The following is an 18,862-nucleotide window of genomic DNA, read 5'->3' as shown; positions in this document are numbered from 1 at the left end:
TCGAAAACACGCGAGGATAGATCCCTTTTGTCAGGACCCCGACTCAATGCCACATTGATCTAGCATGTAACACCTCTTATCACTTTGCGGCCTCACGCACGGTATTCCCACGGGTGTCGCCTTACCTTTGCCCGGAACCGTTTGCGCCTTTTGGCACACGTATATGACAGTGTCGCTAGCATCCATATGATAAGGAGCCCGGGCTGACATGGCTAGTCGTAAACCCAAAGCGGCACAGACTTACAGGGACAGGCATCCATGACCCAGCATCGAACGTGTCGGTCATCAGCGAGTGAATCCAGGCTGTAGCACTAGGCTAGCAGGACTCCGGTGAACCAGGCTGTAGCAGGCTAACAGGACTCCGGTATTCATCGCGTGACATTTCCCCGAAGGGACAGACACAGGAACGAAGAAGGACACATGCCGGCCAGCCTAAGTGTTCCGGAGCAGTAGCAAGCTACCATGGCTCAGTGGAAACACTAGGAGACATTTCCCGGTAAGAGAGGCTACTAAAGATAAACAACTAGATGGTCAGATCCCACACATACCAAGCATTTCAATAACATACACACAATATGCTCGATATGTGCAATACAACATGGCATCACAAAATGACTCTACGACTCAAGTAGTTTATTCAATAGGCTCCGAGGAGCGAGATATTACAAAAATGGGTCTCATGACCCAACACTCAGAGCATACAAGTCAAAGCACAAGCGGAAGCTATCATGTCTGAGTACAGACAACTATAAATGAAAAAGGCTGAGAAGCCTGACTATCTATCAGATCCTGCCGAGGGCACAAGATCGTAGCTGAGGTATCAAGCTAAACGTCGAAGACCACGCGGAATTACTAGTGAGACTGAAGTCTCTCTGCAAAAACATAAAATAGGCAAACGTGAGTACAAATGTACCCAGCAAGACTTACATCAGAACTAACTACATATGCATCATTATCAACAAAGGGGATGGTGGAGTTTGACTGCAGCAAGCCAGCTTTGACTCGGTGGCTATCCTGAACTACGACTGCGAGTAACTTTTTTGAGGTGGCGCACACGAGTCCACATATTCACCATATCAATACACCACTATGGATCCGCTCCCGTCTCCCTACGAGAACGCCATCCATAGCACTCACGCTTATCTTGCGTATTTTAGAGTATCCACTTTCACTTGTCTATGAACTGATATAAGCAACCCAGAAGTCCTTTTCCGTGGACACGGCTATTCGAATAGATTAGGTTAACCCTGCAGGGGTGTACTTCTTCACACACGCTCTCACCACTTACCGCCGTTTACACGACATGTACTCGGCAACCTTCAAGCGGAAGCCCAACGTGGGTGTCGGCCACGACCTACCTAATCACCTAAGTCTCTAGTCCAGGCTTATCGCCTATTCGGGTTCCATCCATGAGGAGATCCGGCCGGAGTTTCGCTCACAGCCCCAAACGATGTGAACAGGGTTCCTGAGACACCAAACGGGTGCCCGGTACACCGTGCCACGTGCCTACCGCATCACAGCCCACCCCTACGGTCAGCGCTGCCCACGGCCTCCAGCATACTACAAACACCAGAAACTACTTGCAACTCCTAGACAGAGGACAAGGGTGAATAAGAAGCCGAGAGGGTCCATTGGTTTCGGGCCCAATGCGTGGTAGTAGCTGAATCATGGATCACAAACACAGAACTCAGTTCCTGAGGACGGCTGCAATGAGACAACCCACCATGTACTCCTACATGGCCTCTCACCGCTACCTTTACCAAATCGTGTTCACACACTTAGCTCACACACAATAGGACATGTTCACACACCTCTGATTCATCCCCGATGAATCAGACCTGACTCAACTCTAAGCAGTAGCAGGCATGACAAACAAACATGAATGAGTAGGCACAACAGGGCTCAAACAACTCCTACTCATGCTAGTGGGTTTCATCTATTTACTGTGGAATGACAGGTCATGTAAAGGATAAAGGGGTTCAGCTACCGCAGCAAGTAACAGAAAAATCGGTGTTGTCCTAATGCATTAAAAGAGAGCAGGAGCGAGAGAGTAGGATTGTATCGGAATGAACAAGGGGGTTTTGCTTGCCTGGCACTTCTGAAGATAACATTGAGTCTTCATCAGTGTCAACGATCACATCCTCGGTATCACGTCTATCGAGAGGGGACAAATACCGGCAACACAGAAGGAAACACAATCAATGCAATGCACAATATGATGCATGATCATGACATAGCAAAATGAATGTGTTTTGGGCTAATGCATCTAGCAACAAGTTAAATGAAGTTGGTTTGAATACAAGATTCAAATTCAAAATCCATATGTGATTATTTAAATGCCCTTTAATTGATTTGTGCTAAACAGCAGATATAAGTTGTTCTAACATGCATGAAAATGGTACAGATGGATTCCTTGAATTTTTCTGATAATTTTTCATATATAATTTATTTCATTTGGAGTTACGGTTAATTTTCTATGATTTATTGAAGTTTTAGCTATTTTCTGGAATTTTCTGATTATTTAGAATTAAAATAATTCCAGAAAATGAATTATGGCGTCAGCATGTCATCACCTTGACGTCAGCAGGTCAACAGGGCGCCTCCAGGTCAAACCTGACCAGTGGGGTCCACTGGTCAGTGACCCAGGGCTGTTTAGTGTCAATGGCAGGTGGGGCCGGGTCAAAGGCCACGTCAGCAGAGTCAATGCTGACGGGTGGGGCCACTGGATTAGTTAAAAACTAAACAGAGACTAATCTATGATTAATTAGCAGGTGGGGCCCTGCTGTCAGTGTCACAAAGCGGTGATTAGTGGCTAATTAAGCCAGCCACGTCACTGGCCACCGGAGTTCGGCCGGCGGCGACCCGGAACGCGGCGGAAGTTCACCGGGGTTGCGCTACGGGCGACGGCTGGACGCGCGAAGGGCACCAGAAGGTAGCCCGTGCCTGTGCGCACCTAGGGGGGCCAACAGGAGGTGCGGGGGTGGACGGAGTCCGCCGGAGTGGAGCCCGAGGCGGCGGCCGGAGCTCGGGTGGGTGCGGGGTTAGTGCTGTGGCTTGCAAACAAGCTAGCTGCCACGCTAGCGTTGCTCCACGGGTCGTTGCGAGTGCAACGGATGCACGCGCGGGGCCGTTTGGTCACCGGGGCTTCGCCGGCGACGAGTCCGTGCGGCGGAGCGTCTCGGCTCCGGTAGAGGGGGCGGCTAGAGCTCGAAATCGAACTTGGGGTTAGGAGGAAACGGAGCAGGGACTCACGGGGATCGCGCAGGGAGGGTCAGCGAGCTCGGGGGCGCGCCGGAGTGGCCGAATTCGACGGAGAACGGCGCCGGGGCCGAAGCTTGGGGATGATGACGATGGCGGCTGCTCGGGGCCCTTCTGGTCGCGTGAGACGTCGAGGAGGTCGAGGGAGGCACTGCGGAGCTCTGGGAGGCGTCGGGGAGGCGAGAGGGGGATGGTGGCCGCGGCGAACGGCGTCGGTGGCGACGGCTCCGTTCGGGTCCGAGGTGCGGAGCGAGAGGGAGAGCAGGAGAAGGGGATGAGCACGGGAGGGAGTTGAGAGAGGCCTGAGGGAGCCGCGTGGCGTCTCCAGGGAGTAGCGGAGGCAAGCAGGGAGGCAGGAGGTGGCCGAGGCGGCATCGGCGCTCGCCACCGAGCTGCTTCGGTGCGAGGGGAGGAAGAAGACAAAGGGGAGGAGGTGGGCTGGGCCAGCGGGAGGAGCTGGGCCGGCTACAGGTAAGTGGCCCAGGTGGGCTGCAGGTAATGTTTCCCTCCCTCTCTCTGTTTTTCCTATTTTACCTCTGTTTTCTATTTTTCTGACATTTGTTTGATTTAACAAATATATTAAATCATTTAATTTTATTATGCCAATTTTTGTAGGGGCTAATGGTATTATTCCAGAGCTCTTTTATAATTGGCATAATTTTTGGACCATATTTCATATATATAGAAATATCTTTCCAATGCAAATATTTATCGAATTAATCCAAATGGCCAAATTAAATGTCCATGAGCTCCTAAAAATATGGTTTTGATTTTTATCTCTGTCCAATATTTTCAGAGGGCAACATGAGCATTTTCTTGGACCCTTTTGGGGAATTTTTTTATTTGGGTCATTTTCAACATGATTCTGAGGGTTCCACCAATCCTCATTTCAAATTTAAATGAAATTTAAACATGATGCACACATGAAGCTAGCCTAGAGCATTACCAGAAGCTAGGGATGTGACAACTCACCCCCACTAAACAAGAATCTCGTCTCGAGATTCAAGCGTAGGGTAGGATGAAGGGGAAATGCAAACTAGTATAATCTTCACGATCCAGGTTGCACTTCATAGGAACGTTGATTCGATCACCATCATCGTCTTGAAGTCTTGCTCTGAGAATTCCTGTCAACATGACATGGAGGGAAGAAGGAGACTCTAGAAGGGTCGATCTTCTCGAAGATCGAACAACTCACGGAATGAGACATAACAATATCTCTCGAGCTGAAAGACGAAGCACACCTCTAGAGGGATGGAGTGGAACAGATGACGAGGGTTCACTAGGTAGACAACAATTTCACGCTTAAGAGGGTGGCAAACGATTGTCAACGTAGCGAGGAGTTGAGTTGCCATGATACCACGACGAAACATCCTGGAGGAGGGTGATTCGTAGATTATTATCTTAAGTGGCAAAAAGAATTACTTTTGATATAGAGATCATTGAGACTCTCTATATCAGCCTAAGGCAAATCACAGCAATCGTTTGGAGGGGGTCGGTAGAATGGCATACTCGGACTTGGATGATGTGGATTACCTTGTTGAAGACAACGTAATGGATGAATTTTTCTTATCACCGGAAATGGAAGAGACCCATGGTAGAATGGCACATTGGCGGTGCAAGCTGGGAACAAAATGCAAATGCTGGGAATGATTCTGGTAACTGGGGAAGAACCCAACAATAGAGAGTGAATTCACTGTTGAAGTGGTTATAGCATAACCGAGGAAATCTGGGGCAATCCCAGCTAGTGCCGATGATAAGACGTAGCGCTTGTGCGTGCTCTCAAGAACTTGAGCATTTCCACAATCATCAAGGTTTTATCAACAACCGCGTCAAGGGTGCTGACAACACAACATACTACCATGATGAATAGCGATGGACGATGCAGATGCGAAGGAGGATAACACTTTCTCAGATTTCACCTTAGCGAGGCCAAGCAAATAAAATCTGGATGATCGACCGAGAGACATTTAGCACTCCGCTTCTAATGTTCTCCTTGATGTGCTAGTATAACCCATTCATAGATATGGTTTGATATCTAAAACATCAAGTAAAAGGTCGGACTTCGGGAACACAAAAATCCATAGGGGCAACTAGGGAGTAAATCCTACGAAATCCCTAGGGGGGGGGGTGGCCAACTTCCTCAAACAAGATACTATAATAATAGGTCTACCGGCTGGGTGTGTTGGCCACGACATCCACCTTACCGGTTATCGAGAGACCAATATTATAGTTCTTAGGGAAATGTTCCAACCATCATATCTGCCTGAGATTCAGCTCTGGTTGGTGTTAGGATATTCCAGGCTCATCGAGTCTTAGGAAGAAAAATGAAAGTTTGCAACACAAATCGACGAGATGACGTTGCGGGATTCTCGGGAGATGAACTACGATAGCAAGCTCCAAAACATGAGCTGGTTTTGCTACAAACATGTGAACACGTTGTCCCAGACAAGCATGACCACGTGGTAGTCTTATAATAAAACACTACCGAGTTCAGGAGGGGGAACCATCAACGAGGGTATCGAAGTTCTTTCATAAGTCCGGATTAGCTCTTATGAATGAACTCCTTCTCCTTGAACAAATCAATCAGTGGCTTGGTGTGCTAGGGATACATATAGATTGAAGGTTGCAAGTCTTCAAACCACAGCATTCTTCGCACGTGTGCATGACTGATTTGGAATGATTCCAAAGAAAGCAACATTGACTTTCTCGAATCCACGGCGGCAACTTGCATCAGATGCACATGAATTAAAGGAAGTCACTACCTTCATCCAAACATATGCTTCATGAGCTAGCATGAACAAATGCTTTCAAAAGTTTCCAACACTAGCTTAATGTTCAGCAAAATTATGGAGAAGACAAGGATGTTGTCAATGGGCACAACAACAATTCATCTGGGTTTCCTTTTAAAAGGAATTCCATAGTTAAGTGAACAAGTGATAGCATTGGTCAGACCTAAAAGATATAATGGTGTATGCTCGAGGGATCAACCACGAATAAGACAACATTACGAGCATCGTTGGTACTGATTTGATTTGACAATAGCCCACACTCAAATCAAAGGATTGATAAGACAATAGGTCCAGCAACTGATCACAAGGACCAATCGATGAAGATATCATCTTTCTTCAACACACACTACACAAGAATATCCCTTTGGAACGAACTAAGTCAGACAAGCTTTTATCTTCCAACTCTCCAAGTTGTTGTCTAGCTTAACCAACTAGCTCAGGGATATCTAACACCGATTCTTGGAGAGAAGGTGGTTCACAAGAAACCAACTTGATCACGAACTCAACATAGCGGTCAGGTGACAACCCGGTAACACCTCCAAGAAGATATTTGGAAAGTCACGAACCACCGGTATGTTACTAAGCTCGAGAACAATCTTGCTTTTGAGGGCAAGACGATATGATCAAATGAGTGAGGACTTGACAAGATCCTAACTCATCAATCGAAGGGTGCACCGAAATAAGGACTAGGTAGCACGATCAGTCTTAGAAGGATGATTCGAAAACCAACATACTAAGAATGAAATTATTATCCTTTAAATACCAAGCAACAGAGTTGCTAGCAGTATTGATTTCACACATCACAATTCATTTATCGGTATTCCGGTTGCATCAACACGAGGGCCGAGGAATGAACAGTAATGGCAAGAAGTATCACTGTACCAAGAGTTCATGGGATGGTGTGCAATTCCTATAACAATCTCGATATAAAATATGTAATACTCCAAGGTAGAGCAGAACCAAAAGCTGGATTGGCATTTGATCTGCGGAATACAACTACTTTGACCCAATCCTAGATATGGAAGAGGTACTGGAGTTTGTTTCTCCTAGTCATTCCGGAATAGAATGGCTTGACAGACCACAAGAGTCATAGGCATCGATGAACGAACGCACGCATACTCTTGACTATCAATTGATAGACGAGGGTCAGAATGCAACTAAAGAGAACAACTCAAAGGAACATATAACTTTCTGAGTTGTGGATGCATAGATTAGTATGTCGAACCAAGTTCAACATATTTCTTCCGGATAACCCATGCAGAAAGGTAGAACTGGCAGAGTCACGATTTATGAATGGAGAACTCCTCAAGAGTACTCTAATTGTGATTTTTTTTGATCCAATAAACATCTGCCATAAGTAGTTCATGGTATTTGGAAGAAGAAGATACCACGGACTTCAAGGACTATCGCAAAAGTTACTAATATCCTAAAGGCACTAGCAATTACTATCAACATGAAGTAGGTAGAGTGAATCCCGGGTTCAGAACCCAGGAGTAGAATACCTACTACTAAGTAGCATCACGGGATGCTTCCGAGAATAAAGGCCAGAATCTTCACACTAGGACACAAATCATGGCTAGACCACTAGATGATCCCCTAAGCACTTAGGGTCATAATAATAATTCCAACATATATGTCGAGGCAATAATTACCTCAACACACCGATTAGTGTGGTTAATCTGGCCCATGGGAACATCGGAAACAGAAGGAAGGGATTTGCAAATGCATCGGACTATTTAGAAACCTGGGATGACTCGGACAGCATAACGGCTATAATTGCTCAAAAAGATTTGAGACAATCACAAAAATGGTGGCATAACCACTCAGAAGCACAATATCAAGGTTCCGAGATCAACAATTAACATACGGAAGTAGTAGGAACTGAACTGAGACTTAAATCCAACAATCTTATAAGTCTACTGATTAGTAACACGTGATCCTAATAGAAAGAAGAGATAGCCTAGTTCTTAATCCCCGCAGGAAAGATAAGATGACTCAGATCAGAAGGGCATGAGGTATAAGGATTAAAAAGAGCCTTACGTTCCATCCCACAATCAATTCCCTTATATAACTAAAGAATTTCTAAACTCAACTTCGACCAGTTTGGCTTGGTAATCCTACAGGCAGTCAAGCTCTGATACCAACGCTGTCAGGACCCCGACTCAATGCCACATCGATCTAGCATGTAACACCTCATATCACTTTGCGGCCTCACGCACGGTATTCCCACGGGTGTCGCCTTACCTTTGCCCGGAACCGTTTGCGCCTTTTGGCACACGTATATGACAATGTCGCTAGCATCCATATGATAAGGAGCCCGGGCTGACATGGCTAGTCGTAAACCCAAAGCGGCACAGACTTACAGGGACAGGCATCCATGACCCAGCATCGAACGTGTCGGTCATCAGCGAGTGAATCCAGGCTGTAGCACTGGGCTAGCAGGACTCCGGTGAACCGGGCTGTAGCAGGCTAACAGGACTCTGGTATTCATCGCGTGACATTTCCCCGAAGGGACAGACACAGGAACGAAGAAGGACACATGCCGGCCAGCCTAAGTGTTCCGGAGCAGTAGCAAGCTACCATGGCTCAGTGGAAACACTAGGAGACATTTCCCGGTAAGAGAGGCTACTAAAGATAAACAACTAGATGGTCAGATCCCACACATACCAAGCATTTCAATAACATACACACAATATGCTCGATATGTGCAATACAACATGGCATCACAAAATGACTCTACGACTCAAGTAGTTTATTCAATAGGCTCCGAGGAGCGAGATATTACAAACATGGGTCTCATGACCCAACACTCAGAGCATACAAGTCAAAGCACAAGCGGAAGCTATCATGTCTGAGTACAGACATCTATAAATGAAAAAGGCTGAGAAGCCTGACTATCTATCAGATCCTGTCGGGGCACAAGATCGTAGCTGAGGTAACAAGCTAAACGTCGAAGTCCAAGCGGAACTACTAATGAGACTGAAGTCTCTCTGCAAAAACATAAAATAGGCAAACGTGAGTACAAATGTACCCAGCAAGACTTACATCAGAACTATCTACATATGCATCATTATCAACAAAGGGATGGTGGGGTTTAACTGCAGCAAGCCAGCTTTGACTCGGTGGCTATCCTGAACTACGACTGCGAGTAACTTTTTTGAGGTGGCGCACACGAGTCCACATATTCACCATATCAATACACCACTATGGATCCGCTCCCGTCTCCCTACGAGAACGCCATCCATAGCACTCACGCTTATCTTGCGTATTTTAGAGTATCCACTTTCACTTGTCTATGAACTGATATAAGCAACCCAGAAGTCCTTTTCCGTGGACACGGCTATTCGAATAGATTAGGTTAACCCTGCAGGGGTGTACTTCTTCACACACGCTCTCACCACTTACCGCCGTTTACACGACATGTACTCGGCAACCTTCAAGCGGAAGCCCAACGTGGGTGTCGGCCACGACCTACCTAATCACCTAAGTCTCTAGTCCAGGCTTATCGCCTATTCGGGTTCCATCCATGAGGAGATCCGGCCGGAGTTTCGCTCACAGCCCCAAACGATGTGAACAGGGTTCCTGAGACACCAAACGGGTGCCCGGTACACCGTGCCACGTGCCTACCGCATCACAGCCCACCCCTACGGTCAGCGCTGCCCACGGCCTCCAGCATACTACAAACACCAGAAACTACTTGCAACTCCTGGACAGAGGACAAGGGTGAATAAGAAGCCGAGAGGGTCCATTGGTTTCGGGCCCAATGCGTGGTAGTAGCTGAATCATGGATCACAAACACAGAACTCAGTTCCTGAGGACGGCTGCAATGAGACAACCCACCATGTACTCCTACATGGCCTCTCACCGCTACCTTTACCAAATCGTGTTCACACACTTAGCTCACACACAATAGGACATGTTCACACACCTCTGATTCATCCCCGATGAATCAGACCTGACTCAACTCTAAGCAGTAGCAGGCATGACAAACAAACATGAATGAGTAGGCACAACAGGGCTCAAACAACTCCTACTCATGCTAGTGGGTTTCATCTATTTACTGTGGAATGACAGGTCATGTAAAGGATAAAGGGGTTCAGCTACCGCAGCAAGTAACAGAAAAATCGGTGTTGTCCTAATGCATTAAAAGAGAGCAGGAGCGAGAGAGTAGGATTGTATCGGAATGAACAAGGGGGTTTTGCTTGCCTGGCACTTCTGAAGATAACATTGAGTCTTCATCAGTGTCAACGATCACATCCTCAGTATCACGTCTATCGAGAGGGGACAAATACCGGCAACACAGAAGGAAACACAATCAATGCAATGCACAATATGATGCATGATCATGACATAGCAAAATGAATGTGTTTTGGGCTAATGCATCTAGCAACAAGTTAAATGAAGTTGGTTTGAATACAAGATTCAAATTCAAACTCCATATGTGATTATTTAAATGCCCTTTAATTGATTTGTGCTAAACAGCAGCTATAAGTTGTTCTAACATGCATGAAAATGATACAGATGGATTCCTTGAATTTTTCTGATAATTTTTCATATATAATTTATTTCATTTGGAGTTACGGTTAATTTTCTATGATTTATTGAAGTTTTAGCTATTTTCTGGAATTTTCTGATTATTTAGAATTAAAATAATTCCAGAAAATGAATTATGGCGTCAGCATGTCATCACCTTGACGTCAGCAGGTCAACAGGGCGCCTCCAGGTCAAACCTGACCAGTGGGGTCCACTGGTCAGTGACCCAGGGCTGTTTAGTGTCAATGGCAGGTGGGGCCGGGTCAAAGGCCACGTCAGCAGAGTCAATGCTGACGGGTGGGGCCACTGGATTAGTTAAAAACTAAACAGAGACTAATCTATGATTAATTAGCAGGTGGGGCCCTGCTGTCAGTGTCACAAAGCGGTGATTAGTGGCTAATTAAGCCAGCCACGTCACTGGCCACCGAAGTTCGGCCGGCGGCGACCCGGAACGCGGCGGAAGTTCACCGGGGTTGCGCTACGGGCGACGGCTGGACGCGCGAAGGGCACCAGAAGGTAGCCCGTGCCCGTGCGCACCTAGGGGGGCCAACGGGAGGTGCGGGGGTGGACGGAGTCCGCCGGAGTGGAGCCCGAGGCGGCGGCCGGAGCTCGGGTGGGTGCGGGGTTAGTGCTGTGGCTTGCAAACAAGCTAGCTGCCACGCTAGCGTTGCTCCACGGGTCGTTGCGAGTGCAACGGACGCACGCGCGGGGCCGTTTGGTCACCGGGGCTTCGCCGGCGACGAGTCCGTGCGGCGGAGCGTCTCGGCTCCGGTAGAGGGGGCGGCTAGAGCTCGAAATCGAACTTGGGGTTAGGGGGAAACGGAGCAGGGACTCACGGGGATCGCGCAGGGAGGGTCAGCGAGCTCGGGGGCGCGCCGGAGTGGCCGAATTCGACGGAGAACGGCGCCGGGGCCGAAGCTTGGGGATGATGACGATGGCGGCTGCTCGGGGCCCTTCTGGTCGCGTGAGACGTCGAGGAGGTCGAGGGAGGCACTGCGGAGCTCTGGGAGGCGTCGGGGAGGCGAGAGGGGGATGGTGGCCGCGGCGAACGGCGTCGGTGGCGACGACTCCGTTCGGGTCCGAGGTGCGGAGCGAGAGGGAGAGCAGGAGAAGGGGATGAGCACGGGAGGGAGTTGAGAGAGGCCTGAGGGAGCCGCGTGGCGTCTCCAGGGAGTAGCGGAGGCAAGCAGGGAGGCAGGAGGTGGCCGAGGCGGCATCGGCGCTCGCCACCGAGCTGCTTCGGTGCGAGGGGAGGAAGAAGACAAAGGGGAGGAGGTGGGCTGGGCCAGCGGGAGGAGCTGGGCCGGCTACAGGTAAGTGGCCCAGGTGGGCTGCAGGTAATGTTTCCCTCCCTCTCTCTGTTTTTCCTATTTTACCTCTGTTTTCTATTTTTCTGACATTTGTTTGATTTAACAAATATATTAAATCATTTAATTTTATTATGCCAATTTTTGTAGGGGCTAATGGTATTATTCCAGAGCTCTTTTATAATTGGCATAATTTTTGGACCATATTTCATATATATAGAAATATCTTTCCAATGCAAATATTTATCGAATTAATCCAAATGGCCAAATTAAATGTCCATGAGCTCCTAAAAATATTGTTTTGATTTTTATCTCTGTCCAATATTTTCAGAGGGCAACATGAGCATTTTCTTGGACCCTTTTGGGGAATTTTTTTATTTGGGTCATTTTCAACATGATTCTGAGGGTTCCACCAATCCTCATTTCAAATTTAAATGAAATTTAAACATGATGCACACATGAAGCTAGCCTAGAGCATTACCAGAAGCTAGGGATGTGACACCTTTTCAAAGTGCTGGGACTTCGGTCTCAGTTACCTGTGAGGCTGGGAGTAGCCCTGGGTAATCAGCTGTAATGGCCACCAAGGCGTTGTCCTTGCCCAATTGATGAAACACCCCATCAATCAGCTCCACAGATAAGTCCGGATCCTCTTGAGAGGCCGGGTCGAGGGACCGTCCCGGATCCTCGGGTTGTGGAGGAGGGCTGTTTATTTCTTTAACAGCCTGGCGCTGTTCCTGCGTTGAAGTCGTTAGACTGAATATTTAATGATGGGAATATAAAACGGATGGGCAAGTAAAAGTGTCCACTTACCCAACTTGGGGGATTGTACATAGAAAATCCACCCTGTGGGTTGACGCGGAGAAATTCCTCCTCTTCTCCCTTGTACAAAGCGGACAAGATCTTTATTAGAGCGGGAGCCAAATCCGGCCCCTTACGGCCGTGGCGGGTGGCGTCGTACTCCCCGTTGAAGTCCCACATGGGGTGGCCTCTATACTGAAGTGGCTGCACCCCTCGCATGATGCATGTGGCCATGACCCCGATCATGGTCAGTCCGGAATGAGCTAACAATCTTATCCGGCCCATCAGGTAAAGAACGTCCTTGTCACATTCCCTCTGAGGGCTCCATGGACGCCAGCTTAGGCGCTTCTTTAGGGGAGCACTGTCGAACTCAGGGAGGCCGATCCGGACATGATCCGGTAGCGGGACATCCTCTATATAAAACCATTCTGAAGGCTAGTCCTCGGACGCCTTCTTTGGGGTTCCGGATAGATATCCAGTCCCCACGATGCGCCACACTTCGGCTCCGGCCACTTGATATATTGGCCCCTTCTAAGAACGGGGCACAAGGCAGAATAGCCTTTTCCACAGCGCGAAATGAGCCTCGCAGCCCAAAAACAACTCACAAAGGGCTACGAAGCCCGCGATATGCAATATGGAGGCAGGCATGAGGTTGTGCAGCTGGAGGCCATAGAACTCCAGGAGCCCCCGGAGAAACGTATGAATTGGAAATCTGAGCCCTCTTATTAAGTAAGGGACAAGGCATACCTGCTCTCCTTTGGAGGGATTGGGGGCGCTCTCCGCTTGCTCTCCGCGGCTCAAACCGGGACCATATAGGCCGGGGGGAGAAATCCCTTGGTCTGGAGCATCACTAGCTCACTGTGCGGGATGGAGCATCTCTCCCAATCTCCAGGCTGAGGGCTGGAAGGGCGAGAGGAGGAGCTGTGGCGGCCGGCCATGATAGAATGGACCTCTGTCGGATACGCTCTGATGAATACTCGCGGAGGGGAGAAGGTGTGGTTTGGATCTAAATCCTCGTCCCCTTAAATAGGCGGCTCATTTGCGCGGCTAGGGGTGTAAATGTAAAAACACCCTGACTTTTCGTAGTCGTTTGACACGTGGAAGACGGCCATTATTGGGCGTAGAAGCCAAGGAGCGCTACATTTACAAGAAACCGGACATTATTCAACAGGTACACGGAATTTGGAGGAGAACCCGCCTTGCAATGCCGAAGCCAATCTGCGCACCGGACTCGTCATCATTGAAGCCTGGTTCGCGGGCTACTGAGGGAGTCCTGGATTAGGGGGTGTCCGGATAGCCGGACTATACCTTCGGTCGGACTCCTAGACTATGAAGATACAAGATTGAAGACTTCGTCCCGTGTCCAGAAGGGACTTTCCTTGGCGTGGAAGCCAAGCTTGGCGATACGGATATGTAGATCTCCTACCATTGTAACCGACTCTGTGTAACCCTAGCCCTCTCCGGTGTCTATATAAACCGGAGGGTTTTAGTCCATAGGAATAACAATCATACCATAGGCTAGCTTCTAGGGTTTAGCCTCCTTGATCTCATGGTAGATCTACTCTTGTACTACCCATATCATCAATATTAATCAAGCAGGAGTAGGGTTTTACCTCCATCGAGAGGGCCCGAACCTGGGTAAAAACATCATGTCCCTTGTCTCCTGTTACCATCCGCCTAGACGCACAGTTCTGGACCCCCTACCCGAGATCCGCCGGTTTTGACACCGACAATAGGGAATGACTTTCATTTTCTCTCTATCTTTTGCAGTGGTCGGGCATTGAGTCTGACTCAACTTCACACCTTGTAACAAAGGCAAGAACCCTTTATTTGCTTGATCCATTTTGAACTTCTTCAAAACTTTATCAAGGTATGTGCTTTGTGAAAGTCCAATTAAGTGTCTTCATAGGATACCCAAAGGAGACTGTTGGGTACACCTTCTATCACAGATCCGAAGGCAAGTTATTCGTTGCTAAGAATGGATCCTTTCTAGAGAAGGAGTTTCTCTCGAAAGAAGTGAGCGGGAGGAAGGTAGAACTTGACGAGGTAATTATACCTACTCCCTTATTGGAAAGTAGTTCATCACAGAAATCAGTTCCAGTGATTCCTACACCAGTAAGTGAGGAAGCTAATGATGATGATCATGAAACTTCTGATCAAGTTACTACTGAACCTTGTAGGTCAAGCAGAGTAAGATCCGCACCAGAGTGGTACGGTAATCCTGTTCTGGAGGTCATGTTACTTGACCATGACGAACCTATGAATTATGAGGAAACGATGATGAGCCTAGATTCCGCAAAATGGCTTGAGGCCATGAAATCTGAGATGGGATCCATGTATGAGAACAAAGTGTGGACTTTGGTTGACTTGCCCAATGATCGGTAGGCCATAGAGAATAAATGGATCGTCAAGAAGAAGACTGACACTGACAGTAATGTTACTGTTCACAAAGCTCGACTTGTTGCAAAAGTTTTTTGACAAGTTCAAGGAGTTGACTACGATGAGACCTTATCACTCGTAGCAATGCTTAAGTCCATCCGAATCATGTTAGCAATTGCCGCATTTTATGATTATGAAATTTGGCAAATGGATGTAAAAACTGCATTCCTTAATGGATATCTTAAAGAAGAGTTGTATATGATGCAACTGGAAGGTTTTGTCGATCCAAAGAGAGCTAACAAAGTGTGCAAGCTCCAGTGTCCATTTATGGACTGGTGCAAGCCTCTCGGAGTTGGAATAAACGTTTTGATAGTGTGATCAAAGCATATGGCTTTATACAGACTTTTGGAGAAGCCTGTATTTACAAGGAAGTGAGTGGGAGCTCTGTAGCATTACTGATATTATATGTGGATGACATATTGTTGATTGGAAATGATATAGAATTTCTGGATAGCATAAAAGGATATTTGAATAAGAGTTTTTCAATGGAAGACCTCGGTGAAGCTGCTTATATATTGGGCATCAAGATCTATGGAGATAGATCAAGACGCTTAATTGGACTTTCACAAAGCACATACCTTGACAAAGTTTTGAAGAAGTTCAAAATGGATCAAACAAAGAAAGGGTTCTTGCCTGTGTTACAAGGTGTGAAATTGAGTAAGACTCATTGCTCGACCACTGCAGAAGATAGAGAGAAAATGAAAGATGTTCCCTATGCTTCAGCCATAGGCTCTATCATGTATGCAATGCTGTGTACCGGACCTGATGTGTGCCTTGCTATTAGTTTAGCAGGGAGGTACCAAACTAATCCAGGAGTGGATCACTGGACAGCGGTCAAGAACATCCAAAAATACCTGAAAAGGACGAAAGATATGTTTCTCGTTTATGGAGGTTACAAAGATCTTGTCGTTAATGGTTACGTCGATGCAAGCTTTGACACTGATCCGGACGATTCTAAATCACAAACCGGATATGTGTTTTTATTAAACGGTGGAGCTGTCAGTTGGTGCAGTTCTAAACAAAGCAACGTAGCGGGATCTACATGTGAAGCGGAGTACATAGCTGCTTCGAAAGCAACAAATGAAGGAGTCTGGATGAAGGAGTTCATATCCGATCTAGGTGTCGCATCGGTCCAATGAAAATCTTTTTTGACAATACTGGTGCAATTGCTTTGGCAAAGGAATCCAGATTTCACAAGAGAACCAAGCACATCAAGAGACGCTTCAACTCCATTCGGGATTAAGTCCAGGTGGGAGACATAGAGATTTGCAAGATACATACGGATCTGTATGTTGCAGACCCATTGACTAAGCCTCTTCCACGAGCAAAACATGATCAGCACCAAGGCTCCATGGGTGTTAGAATCATTACTGTGTAAACTAGATTACTGACTCTAGTGCAAGTGGGAGACTGAAGGAAATATGCCCTAGAGGCAATAATAAAGTTATTATTTATTTCCTTATATCATGATAAATGTTTATTATTCATGCTAGAATTGTATTAACCAGAAACATGATACATGTGTGAATACATAGACAAACAGAGTGTCACTAGTACGCCTCTACTTGACTAGCTCGTTGCTCAAAGATGGTTATGTATCCTAGCCTAGACAAAGAGTTGTCATTTGATTAACGGATCACAACATTAGGAGAATGATGGATTGACTTGACCCATTCCATTAGCTTAGCACTTGATCGTTTAGTTTGTTGCTATTTCTTTCTTCATGACTTATACATGTTCCCGTGACTATGAGATTATGCAACTCCCGTTTATCGGAGGAACACTTTGTGTTCTACCAAACGTCACAACGTAACTGGGTGATTATAAAGGTGCTCTACAGGTGTCTTCAAAGGTACTTGTTGGGTTGGCGTATTTCAAGATTAGGATTTGTCACTCCGATTATCGGAGAGGTATCTCTGGGCCCACTCGGTAATACACATCACTTAAGCCTTGCAAGCATTGCAACTAATGAGTTAGTTGCGGGATGATGTATTATGGAATGAGTAAAGAGATTTGTCGGTAACGAGATTGAACTAGGTATTGAGATACCGATGATCGAATCTCGGGCAAGTAACATACCGATGACAAAGGGAACAACGTATGTTGTTATGCGGTTTGACCGATAAAGATCTTCGTAGAATATGTAGGAGCCAATATGAGCATCCAGGTTCCGCTATTGGTTATTGACCGGAGACGTGTCTCGGTCATGTCTACATAGTTCTCAAACCCGTAGGGTCCGCACGCTTAAAGTTCGATGACAGTTATATTATGAGTTTATGTGTTTTGATGTACCAAAGGTAGTTCGGAGTCCCGAGTGTGATCACGGACATGATGAGGAGTCTCGAAATGGTCGAGACATGAAGATTGATATATTGGACGACTATATTCGGACACCAGAATGGTTCCCGGGGTTATCGGATATATACCGGAGTACCGGGGGGGGGGGGTACCGAAACCCCCCGGAGGTTACTGGGCCTCATGGGCCCAATTGGTGGAAGAGGAGAGGCGGCCTAGGGGCAGCCGCACGCCCCTCCCCTCCCAAGTCCGAATTGGACAAGGAAGGGGGCGGCGCCCCCTTTCCTTTCTTCCTCTTTATCCTTCCCTCTCCTTTCCTACTCCAACATGGAGGGGGGGGGGGTGAGTCCTACTCCCGGTGGGAGTAGGACTCCTCATGGGGCGCGCCAACGGTGGCCGACCCCCTCCCCCTCCTCCACTCCTTTATATACGGGGAAGGAGGCACCCCCTAGAGACACAACAATTGATCCCTTGGATCTCTTAGCCATGTGCGGTGCCCCCCTCCAGCATAATCTACCTCAGTCATATCGTAGTGGTGCTTAGGCGAAGCCCTGCGTCGGTAGAACATCATCATCGTCACCACGCCGTTGTGCTAATGGAACTCTCCCTCAAAGCTCGGCTGGATCAGAGATCGAGGGACGTCATCGAGTTGAACGTGTGCAGAACTCGGAGGTGCCGTGCGTTCGGTACTTGATCGGTCGGATCGTGAAGCCGTACAACTACATCAACCGCGTTGTGCTAATGCTTCCGCTTTTGGTCTACGAGGGTACGTGGACACACTCTCCCCTCTCATTGCTAAGCATCACCATGATCTTGCATGTGCGTAGGAATTTTTTGAAATTACTACGTTCCCCAACATCTTGCCAGGGGTCTCGTGGATCTCCTTGGCAAGGATCTCTCCAAGGATCGATGTCTTCTGGTTTTCATCTGATCTTGTTTATCTATGATCTCTACAAAGATCTACATGCCACCACGAAGGTGCCTCCCGGTCCTTGGTTCCAATATAGTTGATGGTGTTGGAACCCCTTGGGCTCAAGGGTGGCGCGCTCTGCTGGCGTCAGGCAAGTTGCCCCGGAAGGATCTTGCCGAGGCTGCGGAAGCCACCCCGTCAAGGATCTTTCCGGGGGAGTCCACCTCGCCCTCTTGCTCTATTTGCGTCTCTGGCCTTGGCGTTGCTTTGGTCATCTTGTGCTCCGGCTTCCCTCCTCTGCCCTGCTTGGTGTGGCCGTGGGTGCGGCTCTGACTGCCCGTGCACAAGTAAAGGGGTGCAAAAGGAGAGCCCCTACTTTTGTACACCGACAGGAGCCCCCGGGCCTGGGCCACAAATAAGCACGACGCGTTGTTGGGCTAGGCCCAGAACGGTGCGCGGGCAGGTGGGGCGAATTTTTGCCGCAGTAACTCCCTGTCCGTTGCGCTTCCCCACGACCCACATTGAACGCGCGA

Source organism: Triticum aestivum, chromosome 6A, assembly GCF_018294505.1.
Source record: "Triticum aestivum cultivar Chinese Spring chromosome 6A, IWGSC CS RefSeq v2.1, whole genome shotgun sequence".
Classification (NCBI taxonomy): domain Eukaryota; kingdom Viridiplantae; phylum Streptophyta; class Magnoliopsida; order Poales; family Poaceae; genus Triticum; species Triticum aestivum.
This window is presented reverse-complemented; position numbering follows the sequence as displayed.